General features: G+C 44.3%; 1 protein-coding gene across 36 annotated transcripts in view; it reads left to right on the top strand.

Moving 5' to 3' along the window:
* Positions 1 to 25,328, top strand: part of PPFIBP1 (PPFIA binding protein 1) — a 110,973-nt gene that overhangs the window by 16,927 nt on the left and 68,718 nt on the right. For 27 of the 36 annotated variants that reach the window (XM_080582004.1, XM_080582024.1, XM_080582020.1 and 24 more), the window contains one exon: positions 13,463 to 13,538. The exons of 6 other annotated variants lie outside the window; for them this stretch is intronic. The gene's annotated coding sequence lies outside the window, so the exon portion shown is untranslated. Of the gene's footprint in view, positions 1 to 13,462; positions 13,539 to 15,084; positions 15,177 to 25,328 lie in introns of those variants that run through there. 3 more of the 36 variants (XM_080582015.1, XM_080582011.1, XM_080582001.1) reach the window with 2 other exon arrangements.

The following is a 25,328-nucleotide window of genomic DNA, read 5'->3' as shown; positions in this document are numbered from 1 at the left end:
GGCTGTAGGGTGGTCACACAGCATCTCTATTCCTTTGGTCTTCTGACCAGTGTGGTGGCCCTTTCCCAACCCCTCCTACCCCTTCGGACTGTTTTGGGGCTAATTGCAGCTGCTCGGGGAGCATATAGCTCCAGCTTTTGAGCCAGCAGGTGTGCATATGTCTGGATCATGCTCCCTTGGGGTTCGTGACTAGACCACATCTTCGCAGCTCATACTGTAAAGAGGCAATGACTGACATGCAAGGACTAAAAATATATTTTTTAAAAAAATCCAAAATTGGTTTAGCCTTACCCAGGCACCTTCTCTGTGTGCTCCGATGTGCAAGTATTAGCATCAAAACTCTGGGTCTAACTCAGTGCTGGCTGGAGCAAACAAATGTTGAGGCGGTGCTCTATGAAGTCAGTGCACAACCCTGTAAAAGTGCTCTTCGAGTCAAAACCAGCTCCTTTATGTTCAGACAGAAAATGCTCCATGTCAGCCTGGGTTAGCAGACTCTGCTGTCGATCTTGTTTGATGCTTGCTTTCCTGACTTCACAGCACCAGTGGGTCTTCAAATTGCATGGTTGTTGTATGGCAAATCCCAGCTGCAATCCTCAACCTGCGGCAAATCCGACAGAGCACATGGTGAAGCGCCCTGCTTAAGCAGGGAGCTGAGGGGACATGTAGTGGTTCACTGGCCCTTTGAAAAGACACTGAGGATGGATTTTGCAAAGCCTAGCCTTCAAAACCATTTCCTGTGCGCTCGCTTTATTTTTCTGTACTAACAAAGCTTATTTTTAAGCTCTGTATCAGTATCCTTGTGTGGAGGCTCTAAGATTACCTGTGCATTTATTAGCGCTAACTTCACAGTGTGGGATTTGCATAGGCTTAACAACATTATAACATGCAATTTGAATTAAAAGTAGTAGAGCCCTTGGATAGGAAGTCAAATCCTGAATAGTTAATATGACACAATTAAGTTTCTTTGTGTCTAGCTAGTAATAATACAAAACTCACAGCGGTATGGAAAGGCTGTTTGGGAACTCAGAAACGTGGAGGTGTGTAGAAGGACTTCTTCGCAAATGCTGACTGTCTGAATTGTTCTGCTCTTTAAAAAACAATTTTCTTCTCCCTTTTGTCTTGAATAGCACTTCTTTTTTTCTGTGTAGAGTTCATAACTACCCCTTTGCTTGAGATGGATGGTTTTAAACAGGTAAAGCAAAGAGGTGTGTGTGTAGTAAGGTGCTGAAAGCCAACGATGGGTTTTCCCTTCCTTGGTGAGAGTTGACACAACTTCTGAGGACTCAGCCAGAAGCAAAATAATCTGTTGCAAACACCTGAGCTGCAGGCAAGGCTGGGTACAAATCTGTGTTCCCCATTTTAGACTCCCTTTGAGGGAGTGGTAGCTGCTTTAGGTCAGTGAGTATTTCCGTAGTGACCTTTTTGGGAATATTTGGTGTCACATAAAAAGTTGAAAAAGCTACAGCAAGACTGGCCATTAAAGTGTGGGTTGCACACGCAGGACCGCAGTGTCAGTATAGAAAAATGGTTCCTGGGTGTTGGTTGTATTTTCTTGCTTTCACAGAGGGGTAGTCTGAAACAGTGTGGGGAAGAGATGCTCTCAGGCCCCCTGAATGAGCTAGCAGCTGAGCCCCGAACCTGAAGCCAGAAGCTGGTGGCTTGCCTGATCTCCCTGCAGCACCACTGCCAGGCATCCTTCAGTACTTTGTGTTATTTAAAGGAAGGAAGTTCATGGATTTCTTCTGGCAAGAAATGGCAGACAAATTCAGGGATATAAAGCATCCTAAATTACTCATCTTTTCCACACAAGTTTTCTTGAAACATTGTGTTTCTATGAGGCAATCTTTTCTAACGATCGACGTATCTGGCCTCATCAAAAACATCTGAAAGAATTTTTTTTGGAAAGGAGGGCTGTGGAATAAACAGCAATTAAATAACTTTACAGCTCTGTCTTTTTTGTATTACCAGGGGAAGAGGAGAGTGATTACTTCTTGGCAAATCAGGCTACGCAGAGGAGGTCTTTATGAAAGATTGTAGTAAGTGCCCTTGGGAGTAAGACTCAGTACTGCAGTCAGGGAGGGAAGATGCATTTACTGGGCTGCGTTGCTGTTGCATATGTGAGGATTATAGTGGTGTAATGAGCCTGGTAGGAGCTGTGGTAAGCTGGCTGGCTGATTTCATCTTGCAGCAGGTGATCTCTCAGCCTGCGGGTCCCCATCTTATATACAAAAAGGGGGAAAATGGATTAACAATAGGTGGCTTTGCATGTTGGCAGCTCTGTGCTTGAGTTGCATTTCTCTGCAGAAGAGAGCTAGCTGCAGTGGGCTGCTCAGTGCTGTTCACACAGCTCCTGTAAACTCTTCAGCAGTCTGCCTGTCCATTCTCTGCTTAGGTTTTTGTGCTCTTTTGGTTCATCTAGATTCTCCTCTGTGGGCCTCTGTATCATATATAGTCCTGTCTGATGCTTGACTTGTCTTGCTCCCCCTTTTAAAATGAGTGCTGTGCAAGTTTGACATCTGCTAGACCTCATTTTTACTGGGGCAAAGGATGTGCTGTGCCTGCGGGGTTGCCTTGACAAGCTGCAGAGAAGTGAGGGTATGGCTTGTCATCTGCCAGGCTTTGCAATGAGGTGACTCCCTGGTGCTGCTGGTTGCTACAGTAAAATGTTTTCCCTGAGATGATGATGGTTCGGTGACAGACTTACAGACTCTCTTTACTGTGCACAAGACAGTAAACAGTGAATGAATGGGAAACGAAATTTGTGTCAGAGTTCAGTAGCTAAGTTTTTGTGGAAATCAACATAGAATGGTCCAGTCCTCTTTTGGGGCAGTTCATAATGAAGATCTTAATGACTGGCAGCTTACCATCACTAAAGCAATTAATTAAGGCAGCCACTGGGAAGTACTGGGGTATAAATTTAGGACAAGGTGTGTGTATTCTTGGGTCTTCCTTTCTACTGTGCCCCTGAAACCAACATTTTTGCAAATGATGACTTGTCCGGTAGGTAAAGCAGTTGTACTTTATTATCTGGTCAGGTATGGGAGGCTATTTTCCCCCCTACAAATTCACAGGATTCTTAGGGGATATTTCAGGAAACCTAAAAGCCTCTCTACTTTGAAAGATAACAACTGACACTACCACTGAAGCAATCTTTCATATTATCTGTGGAAGGTGCTCTAAGGAGAGCTTGGGATTCACCCAGCCCTTCTGTGTAGGGGATGGGGGGGCTATCTGTGCTCCACCACCTTCCTGAATACCCTCCTGAAGATGGTCCTTTCCCCACTTTACACAGTGGAAAATAATTAGGTGTAGTGATACTGAAGCCTTTTTGGTATGTCCAAAGTTTTACACAGAAGTTAAAAATTGTGTTTTGCTAAATTGCTATGTTCTAGGAACGTCCTTATAATAGGATGTTTTATAGAGACATCCTTGTGTGGGATGTCTATGGCTTCTAATATTAACTGTCCCCCATGGGAATGATGGTTATTAGGTGATTTCTAAATGAAGATATGGCACAACGCATACTAAATAGTGCAGTTGTTTGCCACTAGCATCTCATGAGTGGTTCTTTCACATTGAGCTTTCATTTTGGCTCCTAAGTGGTTTGTCTCTTTCCTTTAAAAAACAAACAACCCCCCTTCCACAAAACCAACCAAACAGCTAAATATGAAATCTTTATTTACATGTACTTCAGATGAAATACAAACCTAGCTTTAGCTGAACTTGTTTATGCTTAGCTGCTGCATTGGTCAGGGCTGCTTATTCTTCCATCGGTGTGAAAACAGTGTGGGTGGAGTGGGAGAGCTAATAGGACCAAGCTCAGTTGAAGGCTTGTGGATGAAGACAGCTGCTTTCTGGGGTCGGATGTCCCCACCCGGCTCTGCTTCAGGCTATACTGCGATGCATTTGTCCGCTGGGGTTAATTGTGATTTAGGGCTCATTGTGCTTGCTGGATACCTTTACTTGAGCTCTATCTTGTTCTCCCCACAGTATTTCTTAGCTTTTTGCCGTAAACCTTGTGGTCTCTCTGACACCCTGCAGTGCTTGGCACAGCACCCTGAGCTTTTGATGCCAGTGTCCAGCTATTAATAACAGGAGCCAGATTATTGCAGTTGAAGAGAGACTGACACATTACGGCGCAGATTGCAGACCGGTGTCCCCTCTGTGCTGCTGCCTCAAGGACATATGTTGCTCTTCACCTGGGGTGTTTGCTGCAGCGGCCGAGCTGTTTGGGCGCTTGTGGCCACGCAGGGCTCCTCTGGTGCACGTGCAGGATAAAATGCCCCTGGACGAGCAGGCTGCAATTGTGAGCATGGTTTGTATATTAATACCATGGGGGACTGGGGGGAGACACTGCTGGTGACTTTTTAAGCTGTCTGATAGTCAGTCTGGACTTGTTGTGATAGTCTGGAAGGGGAAAATGATTTTTCATCTTGTTGCTTTTCCCCCGAATCTTTTGCTCTGCTTGCATCTTTTTTCTTGGAAACGTGTGCTTGTTCAAAACGGAATATACAGCCATCTGTTTCTTGAGTGTGATTGCTTGGGTTTTAAAAATCTTCCCCTGAAAGTATGTTCTTGTGCTTCCTGATCTAATCATAGGCTACTTCCCTCCAGACATGAAAATTAAATGGTGAAACTCTTTTTTCCCCCACCCTGTTCAGTACAGACACTGCTTCCTTGGTATTTTTGTCCCTGGTTGGTACAGTCACTGCTTCCTTGGTATTTTCCCTAGGAGAAAATCTGTTGTTTCCTTGTTGCAGGACACTGACCTCTTAAAGGAAGGAGAGAGACTGATAGCTAATGAAGTTTTTCCTCTGAGGATAATGCACTGTAATTGTCAGTGGAAGGGTATTTAATGCTGGTGGCAGCATCCTTGCTTACTCCTTAAAGTGCTCTAATAGGGTGGTTATGAAGAAGATTATTAAATAAAATCAAACTAGACCAGAAAGGCTTGTGGGGGAGTAGGGAAGAGATATTGGCGTTCTTCTTCTTTCAAGGCACAGAAACATTCATTTGTTAGGAAATAACACAGATAAAACTTCTAGCCATCTATCCACTAGCTGCCAGGCACAGAGGGGAATTGGGGCCAGGCTGGTTTGCCAGGGTGGTGGTGGGACATGTTGAGGGGCTGCTCGGCCCTGCCTGGGGATGGATGTCCCTCCTGGCTCTGCAGGGTGCTACCCTTGCCCATCCCAGCTGCTTGGCACCTCTGAGGGTAGTCCCTGCTTGCTTCTGGCCCCGAGCCTTCCCTTCTTCTGCACCAGGGATCATTTGATCATACTTCTGCCCCCAAAATAGCTGTATGATACTGAGAGCTCCTTGGGCAAAATCAACCCACATAGGTTGCAAGTGATCTCAGTTGTCTGGTCCTCTTTCAGAAGTGCCTCTGGGTTGCTTCTGTTCCCAGTGAAGCACATGCTTCATGGAGCGTGGTGTGCGTTTCTCCTTTCATTGGGTTAAAGTAGAAAGTGGCTCTGGAGAGGGGTCTTGCTTTCTGTTGCAGCTGTGAGGCACGTGGGTTGGGGAGTTTCTCGTCTGCCACGGTGCTTTTCCAGGTGTGAGATCAGTTGCCTGCTGTTCTGCTCCTGTCCTGCCCACCACCTGCAGGCATGCGGACCCAAGAGCATCCAGTGTTATCTGTGGGTATCTGAAGATGAAATACAGCTCAGAGAGGAATGGAAGGAGGACAGGGAAAGGGCCTCCTTGCACTTGTAGGTGTGGAGATGACAAACAGCTGCCACCACTATTCATCAGGCAACAGAGCTGATGAACCCTTGTTCTTTACAATTTTGTTTCTTCTCTGTGGCCTTTTGTACCACCGTGACTGGGGTCTTTCTCCTCAGACCCATTTGTTCTCACTGTCCTTCCTGCCCCTTACCTCCAGCATATCTCTTCCCTCCCTTTTGCATCGGTTTGTGGTTTCTCTCCAGTGTTTCTGATAGTGGCCAGACAGGAGTCAACCCATGCGTTGTGTGTGGGGCCAGCCCGTGTGCTTGTGCTGACGGACTGGGCCAAATAAAGCCAGGTATTGTTGAGCTCCTGCAGCAGATTTTAGCCTCGCATGAGGCTGATTTGCATGTGTCTCCTTTACCTACATACGTAGTAGTGTCTCCCGAAGATGTAAGAATGCAGCACCCAGTCACATCTCTCTCCCTTCTGCCAAGTGTGGTCAAAATTGACTAGCGAGTCAAAAATTTAATAGGGTGAGGACTGACAGACAACACTACTCCATAAATTGAATTTCCTTTAGAATCCAGGCCAGAAATACATGGTGAGGGGTTCATGCTGCAGTCATGTGCTTTAAAACTGTGTGGAACAACGTGGTTAGTAGAAATGTTATTTTCAGGATTGTTTGCAGCGCATATAAAAACACATCATCTGAATCCTGTTGTGTGCATGTGTATTAGCACATAACCAGCTTAAAAGGGCTGAAACAACTGACGTGTGTATGGAAAAATATCAAAATAAATGTATAAACCTTTTTGCTTGTGAAGCTGGCAAAGCATCTGGTTAAGCTGATCTTAATTTCTAGATTTTTTTTCCTCAAACCTTTGGCTACCTCTTCTTAATATTAAAAAAAAAAAGATGTATTTTGCTTTTTTACGTGGTAAGTGCTTTTGTTTTGTGCTGTTTGCCTAGCTTCTGCCTCACTTCTCGGCTCTGGAAATGTAGAGTTTGGATGCCTGTGCCTCATTAACAGGGGTTTATAAGTTTGTGTTGTTGGAGCTATTTAAGTTCCTTTTAGGAATGGCAAAGTATTGCTGTGACCAGACTTCAAAGTGAAGGGTGCTTGTAACTGCTGAGGATAACTGAACGGCAGGCATCGTCCTGGAACATGTTACAGCAAGGCCTGTGTGTAAGCCCAGTCCTTTCTGCTAAAGGAATGTTCTGTGCTTATTTCTTGTAGAGCTGAGAGGGAAACCAGTATGTGGCAACACCAGTCGGGTTAAGATGACCAACATTGTTACTGAAGGACCTTTTCTGCATGATGGAGTGTACCAAGGTTGAAGCTGTCTCATAAACCTCCAACCAGGAGGCTCACAGAGGGTTTTCTTGGCTTTTTTTTCATGTGGAGAAGAATAAACCCAAACTGGTGCCTGTGAGAGAGAAAACCCTTCGATAATCTCTTTGTGTTAGTTTATTGATGATAGTGTGACATCCCGTTGTGATCATCTTACCCTAAAAAAGTCAATCCTCTCTAAGAAGGCTGCTGTGGGCTATTGCCCTTCAGTGCCAGGGCTGCTTGAGATGCCAGCTGGTGGTTGGCATTGCTGTGAGGGTAGAAATCTGGAGATCATTGACTGCCCGGTGTGCTCCAGCATTCCATGGGGTTAGCAAAATCCATGGATTTGGTCACCTTCTTGTCAGCAAGCTTGACAGAACTACAAAAGACGCAGAATACTGACAAGAGCAGTTTTTGTTGGTATCGAGTTTGTGCTATGGAAAATGTCTTTCAGGAGATTGAATTATCTCATATCTAGTCGCACAGGCTTCTTATCACACCGCTTCCATAATGTGGGTGCTGTGGGCATGAGATCTTCAATTAAGTTCATAAAATAATCTTCCATGTCTTCCAGTTACTTCTACATCTCCCACCAGTTGATGTCTATTTTCATAGACCACAGCCTGTTGTTTTGGCTTGCAGAAATCAAGCCATGAGCTAGCTGACAGAAACTGCACAGAGTGGGGCTCTGGTCGGAGACTGACTCAGTTGCTGATTAATATAAAATTAGCCATAGTCTTAAAATTCTTCCATGCATAGATCATGTCTAGTTCCACTTAAACGCAGATAAATTAGCGATTTGAAAGACGCTGTTTACACCTTCTGCAGTTGTAATTTCATTATTCCTACTGTTCCCTACAAGTGCTTTGTTAAATGACCTATCTGGTATTCTTCTTCGCTGACTCACAAGATTATAAATATTATTTATAATGATCCCAGAAATTGTTTATTTGCTGTGGCAGTTGGCGATGTTATCCATATCCTCCAGTGCTGGTATGTTGATTCAGTGACATTTGTGTTTGTGCATTGTTCAGATTTACCATTGGGTGGTAGAAAATGTTGCTGTATGATGTTGCAGCTGCTTGGGTCGCCGGGGTTAATGATGTGGTTAGTTTGCTTGGGTCCCTTAGTTTTCACTTTGGGTTTCTACATGTGCCAAACCTCCAGTTTTGGATCAAAACTTTGTTTTTAAACTCAAGGCTGGTTCCTGCAGACTGGACAAGCACTATTTGGGTTTCAGTTGTGGGTACAGTAATAACCAAAATCAGATTGGTTTGTTAATGTGGATGCTGTGTGTTTTTGTGTGCATCAAAAGATGTGCAGCCTTCCAGAAACGAAAAATAAAGATGAGAGCTGGAACATCTGCATTTTTACATGTTCTGTGTAAGTGTGGCTCGCCTGTCCCCCTGTTAGTAAGAGATCTGTTACATGGTCTGCAACAGCTGGGAAATGTATCTGGGGAGAGGGTGATTTATATGTGAGAGATATTGGGTGTTGATGGGTGGTATTTGGCGTGGATAGGTGATGTATATGAATGGGGGAAAATTATCCAAGCTTTAGCCCCAATTAATGTAATTCAGGTTCAAACTAGACTTTGCTGAAAGGCCTTTTCCAAAAATTTGTACCGTTACCATACCAAAGTAAAAGACAGGCATCAAGGACTTTTTCCCATGGAAAATAGTAGGTCCCCAAAGCATTCGGACTGTTACTGTTTCTTCATTGCTTTGCTGCTTGACTTCAGATCCCTCTCCCACCTTTCCAAGGCAAAATGACGACTGGATGTGATCAGCTTGCATTGGTGACTTCCTTAGAAATGTATGTTATTCATATTCCTTCATAAATTTTTGAGTCAAGTATGTAGTAGTTTTGATCCATTCCTTAAAGAGAAAAGGGACAGGAAAAAAAAAGGACAAATGTTCTGTTGACACAGAGAAAAGGTGGAGTTCAAAAGGATCAAATATGCTTCTTAGGAAAGAATCTTCTCAGAGTAAGTCTTAAAAAAAAAAAAGTTGCTGTTCTACAACCTCTCTATGTAACAACCATTGTAAGCTAGGTATTTGCCATAGGAAAGGCTGAAAGTTCTGCAGAAGTAACTCCTAACGTATTTAGATCTGTTGGAAGCTGAAGAGTCAGCTTGCAGAAATGCCCGTGCAGGTCTGGACGAGCAGGAGCCGTGTCTGCGCAGGAGCATCCTGCCGGCCGCTTCGTAAGCCCACGTAAAGCTGCAGCTTGGCCAAGCTGCTGCAACTGCCCCCAGGCTTTCAGAAAGATGTCCCGGCCTCAGCTGGATGGTCAGGCTCTCCTGGGAGACTTGAAGAAACACTTGATCAAGTTTTGTTGCCCAAAGGTGTGGGGGGGGGGGAGACAAAGGATGGACCAAGGAGGCTGCTTCTTGGCAGAGGAGGCTTCTGCTTGGTACCTCTTCTCCTGGCAGGCTTGTGCAGAAAGGGCTGGCTCTCCGGAGAGATCCAAGCAATATGACTTTGAGAAAGCAGAAACTTTCGCAACCCCCTCTGGAGGGATAAGAGGTCAGGATGTGTGCAGAGCTGTTTACAGCTGGGGAAGCATTGGCTGTTGTCAGATGTTTCCTGGAGAAGCAACCGTGCTGCTTCAAGCTGTGAGCTCAGTATGTTACAGGCAGTGTTCTCTCCCATCACAGTGCAGAAAGGCTTGTTTGAATATTCCCAACGGATTTCAGGAAACACTCCTTGTCTGTGAAACTTTGGCCACCATGTCTTACACTGTCCCCTGCTGCAGGCTGAGCTTTGCTGCATGGCTGATGCTGTCCTCAGCAGCCACACCTGTTCTGCCCAGGTCCCTGGCTTCTGTCTGATTTGTTGGTGCTGAAAGAGCCCTGTCCATAGCCTTGATAATAACCTGCTGCATCAGCCTCACCACATCCTCAAGGTGTAAGTGGTCCAAGCGGTCAGCAATCACAAAGCCTTATTGGCTTGAGCAAGGCTGGCCCTTTTATTCAATTCAGGCACGTGTGTGTAGGAAGCTTAGCTCATCAAGAGCTTTGGGGCCTGAGGGGGTGGTGGGAGATGTTTAAATGCAAGCTGCTTTGAGTTCTGTTGCCTGTAGAAGATGTCACCCGGTTTTCTTTAAAATGTACAAAGATAGGAAGAATGTCATAGCAGCTTTTTAATTTAAACGCAAACACGCAGACATAAAGTGAGTGTGTGGGAAGGAAGAGTGATTTGAATTGTGCTGTGATTACTTGGGTCCCATGTTACAGAGGCATTTTTAGTAGAAAGGAGGGGATCTTTCAGATCTTGTAACTCAAAGTCCTTCTTTCCTTGATCAGAACTGATTAGGCAAAGCTGATCTTTATTTTTATCTGGTAAAGAACATATGTAAATCAGATTATTTGCTTGCAGTACGCTGGATTGCATTTTTCCAAAATATTCCTGAAGCAGAGCTTCTAGTAGGTACAAAGAAAAAGAGACAGTGCTGCTGCTTTTCTGTTAAGCCATGGCCCTAAATACAGTGCAACATGTAAATATTTCAGATAGTAAACATGGGATCGTGTCCCTTTTAAATCCACCCAGTATGTAATTGCATGCAATTCTGCTTCCTTAATTTGAAAAAGAAATGGACGGCTAATGCAGGAAACCTTTGGTTGGCAAGGTAAAATATTGCTGTTGAACATTTGAGACTGTAGGATTAGGATTTATATTTTCTTCCTGATTAAGAGATTACAGTCTGAAAAGAACAAAAAAATTTGGATCTTGCACCTCTCATGTTTTGCCTTTATTTACATTTGTCTTGCAATACCGTTGCTTCCTGGTAATATTAGAAAGGTTCCTCCAGGGCAATTGTCTTTTACATTGGTCTCTGCAAGAAAGCAAGAAAACCTTCTATTTCACCTGTTTTGCATGGTCCTGCAGATATTAAATGATCATTCCTTAAAATTGCCTCTTGATTATGAATGTGGTTTTCTGGGAGGTTGTTCTTCGGTACTGAAACTGAACTTACATTGAACTCAGTGTCCGTGGAGAGCTGAGGCCTTGCTGTTGAGGCTGGAGAGCTTGTCACACAGACAAGTCTGCCCGCGTGCCCTCTGGTTGGGCTGTCATGCATGCGCTTATTGCACGTGATGTCAGAGCAGCTATTTTTTCTTGGGGGTTCTTGGGTGATAATTCAAGCCAGAGAAACTCCTCCCTTTTTCCAGAAGTCCTGTTTTTCACTCAGTGTCCCTGGACTACAGCCTTCCCGGGATGGTGATGCAGGTTGCAAAGTAAAGCCCCCTGGATCTCTGCGCCCTCTGCAGCCAGGAAAAGCAGGGGGTTGAATGAAATTTGAGGAAGGAAGGAAGAAAGGAAAAAAGTAGATTGTATAGACTGTTTTCCTAGTAGCCTTCAAGACAGATGAATCCTTCTGTTAGGAGCTCCCCATGTGGTGCATAAGGTAGTTAGTCCACTTGTGAGAAAAGCATGCAAGGTTTTCCTGTTCTCATTAGGTAGTGAGTGACCGTGCTGCTTGCTAGGGGTGTGGGCTGAGTTTGTGCAACTCTTTACTCGGTTGAGAAGGAAATGACTAAAACTTTCTGTCCAACCACAGTAACAAAGAACATCTTTGATTTACCAAAATAGTCATGGTAAGGAGACTTGGGATTAGCTGCTCGAGTCTTGAAGCGAGCACTGCCGGTGCTCCGGGTGGGAAAGAGCGAAGCAACCTGAGGTCTGCGCTCAGGGCAGTGTGACTTGCCCTGCCTCGAAGAGGGGCTTGCGAATCCCTGCCAGGCAGCTTCGTGCCAAGAAGCAGCCAGGACTGCCCTGTGCTGAAAAGCCCTTTGCGCTGCAGAAGACAGGATCTTTCCCGTCTGCCCGAGTGCTGCTTTTGGGGTCCTCACAGCCCAGGAATCTCGAAGATCCCATTCATTTGTGAGCCTTGTGTGGCTTAGCTGGAGCTGAGTATTTGGAATGGAGAGGAGAAGCTCCATCTAATGATAGGTTTCCCATTTCAACCCATGGTATTACTTTCGGCAGACCTACAATAACACTGTTAATTAACTTTTTTTCCCTGGCTTTGTAGTTTTGTACGTGACATACTGCAGTACCCTTTATAGAAACCTCAAATATTTTTCTTTCCCTGCCTACCAGGTTTTGTCTCTCTTTCCCTCTGACAGATTTTTTTTTTCCTGTGTTGCACAGGATATAATTATTCTGTTGCAGTAGCCTGAGGCCCCGGTCCTGTGATGGTCTGCTCGCACAGACTTACACATCCCTGTCCTTTATGTCCTGTGTAAATCTTGTTCCTGGTGCTTTTGTCTGATCTAGTTTAAAATACTGCTCCAAGAAGCAATGAACACCCAGTCATTCGTGTGCCCTGAGACTGCTTATTCTACCACTTGGTATTTAGACCTGAAATTGCATCTTTTCTGTGCCCATCTCCCATACATATTTGGGCTGAATTCTCCCTGTTTTGTTCACACCTTCTGGATATTTACAGTTGGTCTTTGTTGCCCCAAGTCAACTACTTAGTCTGACTTTTTAGTCTTTTTTCTTTTTTTTGAGCTTAGTGTTTGCATTCTGATCATGTTGCTTGCTTGTCATGAACTCCTGCCAACTTGGCAATACCCATTCTTGCTCTTGGCACGATTTCTGTCCTGAGAGCAGTATCTCAGCATGCCAGGGCAGTGTCCCAGGTGGGATGCACCAGTCATAACTAGAAGAATTACTGACTTTTTTCTTCTGAGTGATGCATGGTACATTTATAGCAGTGCTCCTGGTTGTTTTGGTCCTTCTACCATCAGTACTTCACTGAGCACTCATATTTGAGTTAGATTTTTATGTCTCTTTTAATGGGAGCTCATGTAATTGCCTAGGTTTGGAACTATTTTGTTTTTGGTCTAGAGTTTTATTTCACAAACTTCCCTTTGCATTTCACATTTGAAATTTATGTAGAACCTTCTCCCAGAACAATTTTGTCAAGCTTCCCCCACAAAATAGCTTTAGACGTGTGTATCCTTTGTGGTGGTGGGAAGGAGCTGTGGGGTTGGTTCGGTACTCTGTGCTGCACTGGCTTCCTCTGGCTTTTCTTCGCACTCAGATCTCTGGACATCCAACTCTGTGGGGTGCTTGGGATTTTTAGAGGTTGCAGTAGTGAGAAGAAAGTCTTTTCAAGCAGTCATTCACCTTTGCTTTGTGTTATACAGGTGTGATCAGCTGGGGAGGTGGGGGGGCAGGCACAGACCAACCATTTAATGTACAAAAACCGAGAGAGGATGTTGCTGGGTATTACCAGGAATAAACAAGCTCATTTCCTGTTTTTACATCAGTTGTCATCCTTTAATTTCTTGGTACTGTTTTGTTTTTTTTTTTTAAATGCTGTTATGTATGTCATCCACTGTGCTTCCTGTGTCCTATGTCACTTTATCATCAATTTTTGTAAGATATCACCGTTAAGTCTCCTTAGACTTTGTAGCAATTAATTAAATTCTTTTTCTCTTTTCAGTGTCAGAAGTTTATATGGATCAGTGTTATTGGCTCTAGAGTGACAGGGGAGATCAACATTAAGTCTGCTCGCCTGGGTGAGTAGCCTTGCCTGGATGACTAACCTAATGGCTCACTCCTCACTATAGATGTCTCTAACATCTACATATCTGCTGGGTTTTTTTGTTGTTGTTGAGAACTTACACAACAGCTCCTATAGGCTTTTATTTCAAATGATATTATGCTGCATTGCAGCTTCCAGCAGGAGTTGTAGATAAATGTCATGCTACTTCTGCTTGTGTAAATATTCATTTATTTGGTATCTTTTAAAGGGTAGTCATCACTTACACAGTCTGAACTGCTGTTTAGGTCCAGGGAAGCTTTCCACAATTTAAAGACAAATTTCAAGGCTTTCAAGTTTTAGCGTGGACCATGGCAAGGTAGTAAAGTGTATTTTGGTTATCCAAGAAATAAAACTGAAATGACCGCTGGAGTCATTCTTGCTGCATACAGTGGGCTAAACAAGCAGTGCCAGTGCTTCAGTAGGGGGCCCGCTGTGCTTGCCATGCCTGCGTGACATGGCTGTGCTGTGCATGTGCAGTTAATCTGACTCGGCAGGTCTATGGCAATGTGCAGAGAAACTGCCTAGGGCTTTCAGATTACTGTGGCAAGTTTATGTGGAAACACATTTGACAGAATAGACTATCTGTTGCATTAGCTCTTGGAAATGGCCCGGTTTAGTAGACTTCAAGGTGTGGCATTTTGCATTCAGTCTAGACTGATTTGATCCAAGTAGCCTAGTGCATGTCAGAGCTGGCAGTCTTGTTTTGGGGATGGTTATCCCTTATCTACCTTGTTTTGGATATTACAGTGCGATCTAGCAATATAAAGGGCTTGAGGCTCCTAAATTCCAGCTGGCTCTTCTCTGAGAGAGCTGGGTTGAGTTGCTGCATCCACACTTCAGCCGTGCATTCCATGGCTGGGCTACACTCACCGTGTACCACCGCCTCTGAGGTCCCAGCTGGTGGCTGGGCCTCTCCTTTTGACTGGTGCTGTTGCTGTGTTTCACACCCTGTACATCTGCTTGCGAAGACCAATGTCCACTAGTACATAGCATCCTTCACCTTGGCTTGCTACTCTTCAATTGCCTGCAGTGTGTGGGGACTGGCATCTCATTCGAGGTATTTTCCCTCTTCCTGGGTCTCTGACCTTTCCCACACTGCATGTGAGCTCTCTCTTGGATCCACAAGCTGCCCGGAGCCTTGCATGAGACCTGGAAAGAAGTGGATATTGCACCGTGTTTCCAGGAACCCTAAAATCCAGCACTAAAAGCTTTTATTTCCCAGGCGTTTAATCAGTGATTTGATGGTTCCAGGAGCGGTTATCACCTATTGTCCTACTATCCTGGTCACATTTCTTTAATTTTATTGCTGCTTATCAGAGTTGCTGGCAATGCACTCCAGCTGGCCTGGTGCTCCAGCTGGATTTGAATGGGTCATGGCTGTAAAAACATCATTAAAAGCCTGACATTGGCTGGCTGCCTCATTCTGCTGGATGTGTGTTTGGAGATTTTCAGTCTGCTGACATCACCATGTGAACGTCTTGCCTTTGTTGGACATCTCTGCATCCTCACTTTTCAGATGCTGTGCCGATTTCCCTTCCCCAGGAGTAGCCAGAATTACTGGGACTTAAATCTTTCATCCTACCTGTCACTTGTGCTGTTGCTCTGGGAAGAGGTGTGTGTCTGTATCCATCTCAGGTGCTCTTGATCCTCCTTTCTACATTCCTGCAGCTCGAGTACTGGTGTGTTTCTGCTGTTTGGAGGCTTTCTGCTTGAGCTAGACCCATTTCTCTCAACAGTCTGTCTGAAAAGCTGGAACAGATTTCTCCTGCTGCTATTTGCTTTCACCATCAAATAAGTAAATAAAAGCCTCTCCTAATACGACATCCCAAAATCCTTCTGACTTGGCACTGGCAGGAATGGCAGGCTGTGCTACAGGCTGCTGCCTGCTGCTCCGAACGGGGCAGGTAAACAACGGGTTTCCCACTGCACTGCCCCACATTCAGCCCCTGATGTCTCTGCTCATCCATGCACCAATGTGTTTTGGGTGAGGTTTCAGTGTCACACATTCCCATCCTGTTATTCCCAAGCATGCATTCATGTTAAACATGGTACTGATGGCCTTTACGTAGCCCTTAGTATGGCAGCGTGTATAAATAATCTGGAAAAGATAAATGCTTTTCAATAAGTCTTAGCGGGCAGAGCTGCTTTGGTGTGGTGCCATGAAGATATTATTCCCAAGTAGCCAGACTAAATCACAGTCCCTGCGGCTGCTGCTCTTTCCTTGCGCATTCTCTGCAGGTTTTTGGGTACCTCCTTGCTCTGCCAGTTCCTGGGGCTGCTCTGAGTCAGTCTGCCTGGGGCGGCAGCATATTGTCTACAAGTTCAAAAGTGAGATGGAGTGTGCAGAGGTCCATCGGGGCCAGGGAATGGGGCAGGCATAGGGCATGGAGGGCAGGGATGCTGCCTTCACGTTACCCAAGACAGCTGCATACCAAAGGGTGCAGTGCAAGATAAAGTCCCTCGTTTGTAGGAAAAGTGGCCCCTTTCCCAAACCCAGTGTGTTATCCAAGCGGTACCAGGGCATGAAAGGACGTGGAGATGCTGATGAAGGAAGGCCATATTTTTGCTGCTAGGTTCAGTATGGGTTAAGCCCCTGAATCTATTAATTTATTTTTGAGTTAACATTTTGCTTGTGAGAATGACGCCCCCGCCCTCATAAGCCCTTCATATGAAAAATGAACCTCAGGCCGGAGGGAATGGGGAAGGAGTGTGTCACCCCTGGCATGTGGTGATGGGTAAAGGAGGCAGGTTTTTTTTTTCTGGCTTTTACTTTTTTTTTCCATCCATTTCTTCCAGGAGGAAATATTGCTGCTTACAGAAGGCAGTTTGTGTTTTTGTGCCTTTACTCTGACATTTTATGCGATGTGGTTTGGGTAATGTTAAAGTAACTTAACGTTATGTTTACTCACAGTACTGCTGGCAGCTCTCTAATATACGTAAATATCTCTACAGAGAGAAAGGGAGTTGTATTTATCCGTAAATAGTTAGCATACTGCCCTGTTTATCTTGCATGTGACCTCTCTGTTGCACAGGGTCTTTCCCTGCCTCACCCCACCTGCTCCTTTTTACTTACTTGACTTTCCCAGTCCTGACAATTGCTTTATATTCAGAAAATATAAATTCATCCCCCACAAAGCTTTCAAATATAATTTTATTTCTTCCTTCTCTGAGAAATTCTTCTTGCTCTCTTCAAGACTGAGAATGTATATTTTCCCTGTTTATTTGGGCACGCTTATTTTGTCTGTAGAAACTTGGTCAAATGATGTTTCTTTATGTGAATTTATAATCCTGTGAGGTTTGTGTATTGAGAATAATCTTTCTGAGCTGAAAGAAGATTGTCCAATCTGTTTTAAGATGTCCCACTTTCTGAGTATTGCATCTCGTTAGGAATACGGCTGGCTGTTTGCATGGCTTTTTTCTTTCCTTCAGTACCTTGGGGGAGAAAATATCTCATTGCATCATGGTAATAATACTTGGTACTTTGTTTCTGCCTTCAAAGAACTATACAGTTACGAATTAAGTAATTTCTGTAACATTGTGTAGCAGTTTATAATCATTATTTGCCCCATTTTAGGGATGGGGAATATGAGCAAGAATTCAAGTGACCTTAGGCTGTGAGAGGAGAAACAAAATCAACCAGAGTACCCAGCTCCCTGACTTGTACTAGAGTAGCACCACACCTTTCTTGTTTAAATTAAAAAAAAAAAAAAGAGAAATAAAAGTTTGATTCCCATCAACAACAAAAGGAAAGGGAGAGATGTTTATCTTTAATCATCTTGCCTAACCTTGTTAACTACTTAGTTAAGCGCAGCAGTTGTTGGTGGTGGTTTTTTGTTCCTTTTTTTTAAAATAAAAATATAAAAAACGTTGTTTGATGTGGCTGTCGCATCGCAGCGTGTGGTTGGAGGTATGCAAGGAGATGTCTGGAGTTTATGAAGCTGAAGTGGCGTGTGAACTGCCGGGGTTGGTGCGGAGGGAAGAGGGCATTCACTGCTGGTTGGGCAATCTCTCTCTGTTCCTGCCCTCCTGTTCCCCTCAACCCAGGAGCAGTGGAAACCTTTTCTGTAGTAGTTGAAAGTATTTTTTCCTCTTGTTTGCCAGCGGAGGCTGGGATGGGAAAAGTGAAGCATCGTAGATGGGGGTTGTGTTATTGCACAGCGAGTACAGAAAATAATCCTTGCCTTGCCTGCCACGTGCCATGCTGGGATTTTTGTTTTCCCCTTGTGGGCTCAAGTGAAAGTTGTTAGCTCAGGGTGGTATCTGGGACGTTATGGAGCAGTCCTGCATGTTATTGTCACAATATTGATGAATTCAGTTAAAACTCCTCCCCCTCCCTGAATTTTGATTTTTTTTATGAAATCTAGAAAAGGTACTTTGGAGTTCTGGTCAGCAGTGGAACAGTTTAGCCCCTTTGGGGAGGACAGATAATCGGCTTATTGAAAAGCAGCTTGGTGCAGAGGAATGGAAACCATGTGAAGAATTTCATCTTTCTTTGGAAAATTTCTTGGCTGCTTCTCCACAGGTTTCCAATGTTCCCTGTCCACCTTCAGACTGGCTTCAGATGTCTTGTTTGATAAACTTTCTGATTAAAGTCTTGCATGACTGATTTCAAGCAACTTTATTCTGGGCATGCCCTGCTAGTAAAGGTGGTGGGGAATGCAGCTGTCTTCAGCCATGTGCTCTATCTGTGAATGCAAAACTGCCAAGCCTTTTTAGGGGCTCAAGATTTAACTCCAAGAATATATTTAGTTTTCTGTTTTGGATGAGCGGGACAGATATCCTGATGCCTTAGATGAGATCTGCAATGACAGACAGCGGCACCCAGGTATTGCAGCCAGTATTTTTTTTTCTTTCCCTTTGCTGGGAGAGAGGTTGGAGTCTTGTTTTGAGCTTCTACAATCACATCTGTGTTGGAGTGTGCTTGCAGCACCTCTCCTGAAGCCATCATGGGGCTGGTCACATGGGAACGTAACAGTTTTGGATCTGGCCTGTACTCATGTCTTGCTGGTACCTCACTTGTACATGCTCCCTTCCAGCACTGAGCAGAGCTGTCCATTGCCATGGCATGCTCACAGGGCTCCCATTTCATCCGGTGTTTCACATGATGCCCAAATTCCTGATTACTTGTCAGCTGACCTTTTCGAGGAACTGAATGTGGTTTATCCTGAATCTGGATGTTTCTCCCTCGCTGGGCTTGGAGAGCCCTCAGGGTTGGGTTGGGACCTGAACTTTGCAGCAGAGCAGCTGGTATGCAGGCTTTCACTCACTCTTCACTTGCAGTGTGTGTGCTTGTGTTTGTTGTCTTCATGGCGTCTCTTTGTTATCTGACAACTTCTCTCCCTAGACTTGGATTTCAGTTGCTTCAGCAGCTCAGCATGTGGGGAGCTGTGTGCTTGCCTAGAGCTGTTTTGTTCGTGAGATAGCTTTTTTTTTTTTTTTTAACTCTTTGACATGTTCAGGGCAAGTTGCTTGGGTCTTGCTGATAATCCTTACCAAAGAAATTTTTGGCAATACTTTAGTATCTCTGAGTGTTGATTAGGTATTTGAAATTAAAAGAGGGAGGGAGCTACTTGACTATCCAGATGCTTCTTCCTTCTCTTTTTTCCCCTGCAGTGTAAATTCACCAAAACCCAGGTAATTTCTCAGCTGTGAGAAGAGAACTGTTTCCTTCAGCTCAGCAGAGCCGTGAGAGCTCAGTGCTCACATGGCCCTTTGCATCGGCTGCTCCTTGGGGCACCATCACTCCAAGATCCAACGCAGGAGCTGAAGAGGACTTTTCCTGCTGTCTCCTGCTTGAGGCTGCAGTTTGCAGTTGTGCCAAGCATGAGAACTGAGGAGTGGTTTGTTTTTGTGTTGGTTTTTTTTTTTTCCATTCATGTTTCCTCCCAACTGTTTCTAAGCAGTAAAGAGAAAGGAGAAGCTGTCAGATATCATGGGTTGTGATTACAAATCACAAATATCATTGGCATGCAATGGAGTAGGAACAAAGCATGGAAAAGGAAAGTGGGAGAGGGGTCATCAGGTTGAGCAGAAGGAAAGAAGCAGTGGGAGATGGCAGCCAGAAGGTGACTTGAAGGAGGGATAAAATTGTGGTCATTGGGAAATGGAAGGCAGTGGGTACCTGAGCCAGTGTGGTTCCCCACAGTGAACTTGATTACTGTCAGTCCTTGTTTTACTTGCATAGCCAAGAAGTTCTAGTCTGAAATAACATAAGTGAACACAGGATATTTCTTAACTGTTAAGAGCTTAAAATTGCAACTTCTATGTTAAACTTGTCTGTCCAGCTGCCCATATCCCCACACCCTCACAGGCAAGCCTTGCCTTATAGCTCAACTTTTTGACTATTCATTCTTACAGTTTTACTTGGAGTGGGATTTCTCCGCTAATGTAACTCTGGGACTTGGGTTTGTTTTAGGAAATGGCAAGAGTTTTTGTGACAAGTGATTATCTTTATGGCAAAACTGAGTGGTGAGAGTGGACATAAGGTAAGACAGGACCTCGGGAAGGAGCTCGCTCCACTGATGGCATGTCTCACCAGCGACAATGGCAGTAGTGACAGTGTGGGTCACACTGGTTAAAAGGAGAGATGGGCCTAAGCAGGAGCTATGTGTTGAATATCCCTGAGCCATCTCAACTTGTTTAAGGGAGGTTCAGATCCATATGGCATAAAATTGATGTTTGTCTCGGGTCTGCTTATCTCCCTGCCAGCACATGCATGCATGCTTATTTGAAACAAACAAAATCCCAGATGTTCTCTTATCTGAAAACCAGAGATTCACCTGAAATTGTTTTTTCAAGACATGAGAGCTTTTTGGGTAAAGCTGTCTGTCTGCAAGCATTTTCAAGGACTCATCACACTTTGAAATCATGGTATTAAAATAATTGCCTTTGAAATGCAGGGAGGGTCATGTGCCCTACATCAGAAATTCCTCTTAGTACTTATTAATCTAGCATGTAAATGTCATGGCTTACATCCACAGGGTGTTTGTATTGAATTTTTAGCTGTATCAGTGTCTCTTACTCTTCAGAATAAATGCCATATAATCTGGTTATGAGCAATACTATTAATTTAGTTACCAAAAATAGGACATAGACAGATCTGAGTTACTGCAAGCAGGAGAGCAAATAACCTTGCTTCATGAGGGGAGTTCAAATTCAATCGAATCGTCTAGTGTTCGATATAATGAATGGTAAGAGACAGAGAATTCAGTCTGTTTCATTGGGGTAGCACAACAATTGCTGTATTTTTCTCTTCTCTTTGGCTTCTCTGAAGGCCTGATTCTCCTCTGTCTCACCTCTGTTATACCTGTACTGGGGAGTATAAAGAGCGGTTAGGTTGGGAAACATCCTTTTTTCTTCCCTCCACCCCACATCCCCTTCCCCCAGTAGGTCAGTGCACACTGATTTGAGGTATATAAAGCAGTAGGAACTCAGGCTTATCCCCCACCACAAAGCCCCTGGTTTCAGGCAGAAGGAATTGTTCCTCAGAGCCCTACAAGTGCAGCACTGATGAGGACACAATATGCACTTTGGGAGCAGAATCATCCTTACTCTGCAGCTGAGCATCATCCAAGAGGCTTGAACACTTGAAACACCTTCATCACTTAACCAAGCCACCAGTCTATACCTGGAGGGGGTCATCAAGATGCTGGGGCTTTTACCAAATAATGTTTTCTTTTCTCATGCATTTGGCAGCCCTGAATCACTGAGTAATTTTTGTTGAATTTTCTATATGGACTCAAGATAAGTGATAACAGCAGTTCTATGTAACCTTAAGTAAATCTTACCTAAAAATATCCTGATAAAGTAGTTGCTTTTCAGTGTAGTCATGGTGTCATACTTAACCAGAGTAATCTGAAGCAAGATTGGTTTTGATGAAAATGAATGTGTCTTTGTGGCAGATTTGATTTGAGTTTTTAACTTTTGTTTCGCTTGAGTACCAACAGACATTCCTTGGTGGCTGTGCTCTGATAGTCCTTTTAAATGGAGAAGGAAGAATGACCACAATGACCTGGATGCTTATGGGGACTTGGTCCTGTTCAGTTTGTGGCAGAGATCATGTCTGGTGGCTCATGGACTAAAGTGAGTCAATTTGAGGAGAGCTATTATTTCACCATGGACCTTATTAACAGAGTGCTGATGTTACTGAAAGCACCCACAGGTTGTACAGAGCTAGCAAGATCTTTACTTAGAGGTCCTGTTTTGGCCAGTTAGTCAAACAGGCACCCAGTGTTAAGCATGTACCCAGTACCACTGACTTCTGGAGTATTAGGAGCATGCATATTGTCAAATGTGGGTTTATGCAACTTGCTGATCTCAGGTCTTGGTGGGTCTTGCTGAAAGGATCCTGTGCTGCCAGAGAGATTGTCTCTGTTCCAAGCTGTGGTTCAGCTAGGCTGTCAATCCAATACAGGGGGACCAGACTGTAAACACTGTGAAATGCCGATGTGGTATAAAGCCACTTAGCTGATAAGAAGCTGCTCAAAATATTTTGAAAGTTGAATTCTGCTCTGGGAGTGGGCAGCCACTCCTGGCTGTGCTCATAAGGGTCGGTGCCAGAGGTGTTTTGGCTGGTTTGCCTGCCGGTCTTGCTGCTGAGCAAGACTTGATGTCAAGACTTGATGCAACACCCTGGGTGTTGTGCTGCCTGAGGTCCACCAGGCAATGACAGTGGTGAAGCAGCCTTGGTGGTCATGCATCTGGGCAGTTAACAATCATCTCCTGTCCACACGAAGATAGAAAATAGCCTTGTGCATCCCATCAGGTGCTGCAGCATTGTGGGGAAAATGAAAAACTAACTGATGGCTGCTCTAGTGCCCTTCGTATCTGCTCCAGGCTCACAGTAGGGGATGAAAATGTTTCAGGTGGAGGATGTCACACTCTGCCACATCTCTGGCTATCTGGGGGGATGGCCTTGTTGACTGTCAATGTTTTAGACCCAAGTCTTGCAATGGTGCAAAGGTGGTCTGTACTTGCCAGCTTCCAAGTTTTCATAGGAGCCTCTTTGTGGGTTTGGTGCTTTTCTGTGCAAAACCTTGGCATGGATTTCTGTTATTGCTGTCTTTCCTTTTCTCCTTCTGCTTCTGATCCTTCTCAGTACATCAGTTTAGTACTGTTTACTACTTTCTTTGCAGATTTGGTCACATTCAGAAGTTAATATATTTGCGTCCTATGAATAGATGATCTGGCCTTGCCCTTATGTGCATGTTCTGTATCTTGGACTCATCTTAGCCTGTCTCATCTGCATGGCCCACATTGTGCAAATAAAGGGCTCTTCACATAGGGACTGTATGCAGCTGTGTTCGTATTTGTAAGAGCTCTACCAGGCTCCAAGCGGTGCCACAGCACTCTGGGCAGAGCAGTAGAAGCAGCAACGTGCACAGAGCAGTGAGAACATGGTATAATGTGCTTTGGATGGTCCCCATGAGTGCTCGTCTGGGTCAGATGTCTGGTGCCACAGGCTTTTTGGGCTGCCAGGGTCTCATGTTAAGATTATGCTTCCCTGTTGAGTGGGGTGTCTGTCAGACAGTAATAATCCTCTGTCATTAAAGGTAGGGATAGCACTGCTCTGAGTAACTGAAATAACTGCCTGTTGGGAGGATGGAAAAGAGAAGCCTACCAATGCTGCTACATCAGGAGAAACCATTAATGTAGACAGTTATGATGGCAAGAAACCATGTTACATACATGACAAGTAGTAGTAATGGACATGGCTGTCTCTTTTAATGTTCCTAGTATCTGAGAAGTTGTCAACATCTGTTAATTTCTGCTACTGCAAAATAAGTAGACAGTTCTGAGGTTTGCATTATTAAGAGTTCAGTTGTGTGTAATTTACGATGTATTATGACAGCTGAAGTGAATGCCATGATCCACACCGTGGAGATATGGCTGAATTACTATCTCGTCTCTTACCTAGAACAAGTTTGGAGCCTTGCTTATGTTACAGTAGGAGAGGAACCCCGTGCAGTGCTGTTGCTGTCGCTAAGTATTGCATATGGCTCTTTGGAGCGCTGCACAGTGCTGGGTTGCTGGCCAGCAGCCACACCAACTTCTTGGGATCTCATCAGGTCTTGCAAGCAGAGAAGCGCCAGGCTGGGCCACACTCCTTGGACGAGAAACCTGCAAGGTACACAGACACCGGAGATGTCCATGTGGTGCCGTATGTGTTCTGGCACGTATGCAGTGTGTTTCTCTTTTTTTAAATTGTGACTTGGTGTTGTCATGCTTCATGAAAGCCATGTGTTAGTTTTTAGTGTTAGTAGGAAATAACATTTGATTCTCCTCTCCCCCCACTGTGCTAAATGATTGGAAGATGAGTTGCTTGAGATCTGCTGACAGGTAGAGTGTTGATTACGCATAAGATACCCATTGCTCAGCCACAGGTTGAGTACCCATCCACGCTAAGTGTGGCCTTGGTAGCAGTGTGGAGATTCCCAGACGCTATTTCTACGTGCAGCACCGTCTTTCTCCCTGCTGCTGAGAAGATCCCCTGCAGTCATCTCCACCATGATGACTTGCTAAGGGGTGATTGCACAGGCAGATGACCAAATGCTTTCCTTGGATGGGCCAACCCATTGAAATAGCAGTAAAGGCAAAGTGACAGGACTCCCAGCTCAGGTGGGCAACTTTTAGTCTAAGCCCTTCAGGGTAAATGTGGTCTAGCTAAGGTGTTTCTTGTGATTTAATACCCAGTTTACTTAATCTTTATGCCTGTCTTCAGCAAGGTTACCTCTCCTGAGCTGGGCAGCTGGAATTAGGAAAATACTGTATTTCTTTTTGTTGTTGCCAGATTGTTGTGTAGACGTTCAATTGTCATCTCCCCCTAAACTGGAAATTTTGTGCTTGGACCACTCCGCTGTAGCATTGGGAAAAGCCTTCGTATGCAAAGCTGGCATCAAAGTCCACAGGCTCCTTCTCCTTAAACAGAGAAGTTTTTTTATAAACCATAAGCAACTCTTCCTTGAATAGCATTTAAATAGGTTTGCAGAAGCTTCAAAATGGGCACAAATGTGTCAGAAATGTGGCTGAATATTGGCATTTACTTCACTGATAGCTAATCCTTGGCTGAGGAAAATGGAATAGCATTTAAGCAGTTGTCTTGTTCATGTTATTTCCCCAATTCTTTCTTTAGGCACAATAATGCAATGCAGGCAATTAAAACCCTACTTATTTGAAGGTTTTCAATTAGCCGGCATTACTTCTTCAGATCTTACAATCTGTAAAATAGAGCTATCTCTTGATACAACTTCATCTTGTATAGCACTGTACTTTATTTTTAAAGACAATTTAAATGGAATATGGGGGGGGGGGGGGGGGGACGGACACAACAAACCAGAGCACAGAAATGGCAAATCAGTATTTGTGGCATTTCTCAGAAGCTACTTAGGATTATCTCCTTAAAACGGCAGACTCTTTTGCCTGCAAGTCAAGTAGAAGAGCAAGAACTGATATTTTAATAAAATATTATTGAAGGCCTGAATGCATTTATGATCCTTGAGACATTTACAGGAAACAAAAGCTTGTTATTCAGAACTGTCAAAAATTTTAACAAAGGGCAAAAAGCAAATCTGAGAGGCCAGCTGCATGGTTCATATACCTCCAGTTCCAAAGTTCTGGTTATTACCACGTTGAGACACCTGATCCCCGCCAGATTTTTTTCTTTTAATGAATATACCCATGACATTTTTCAGTTTGATGTTGTATGTTGAACTAGAATTTAGATAAACTGGAGTGGTGATTGCCATTTTTCATTGTTAAACATACG

The sequence above is a fragment of the Anser brachyrhynchus genome (genome assembly GCF_964034855.1).
Source record: "Anser brachyrhynchus genome assembly, chromosome: 1".
NCBI classification, from domain to species: Eukaryota; Metazoa; Chordata; class Aves; order Anseriformes; family Anatidae; genus Anser; species Anser brachyrhynchus.
The sequence above is the reverse complement of the archived record's forward strand: the minus strand, read 5'-3'. Positions and strand labels throughout refer to the sequence as shown.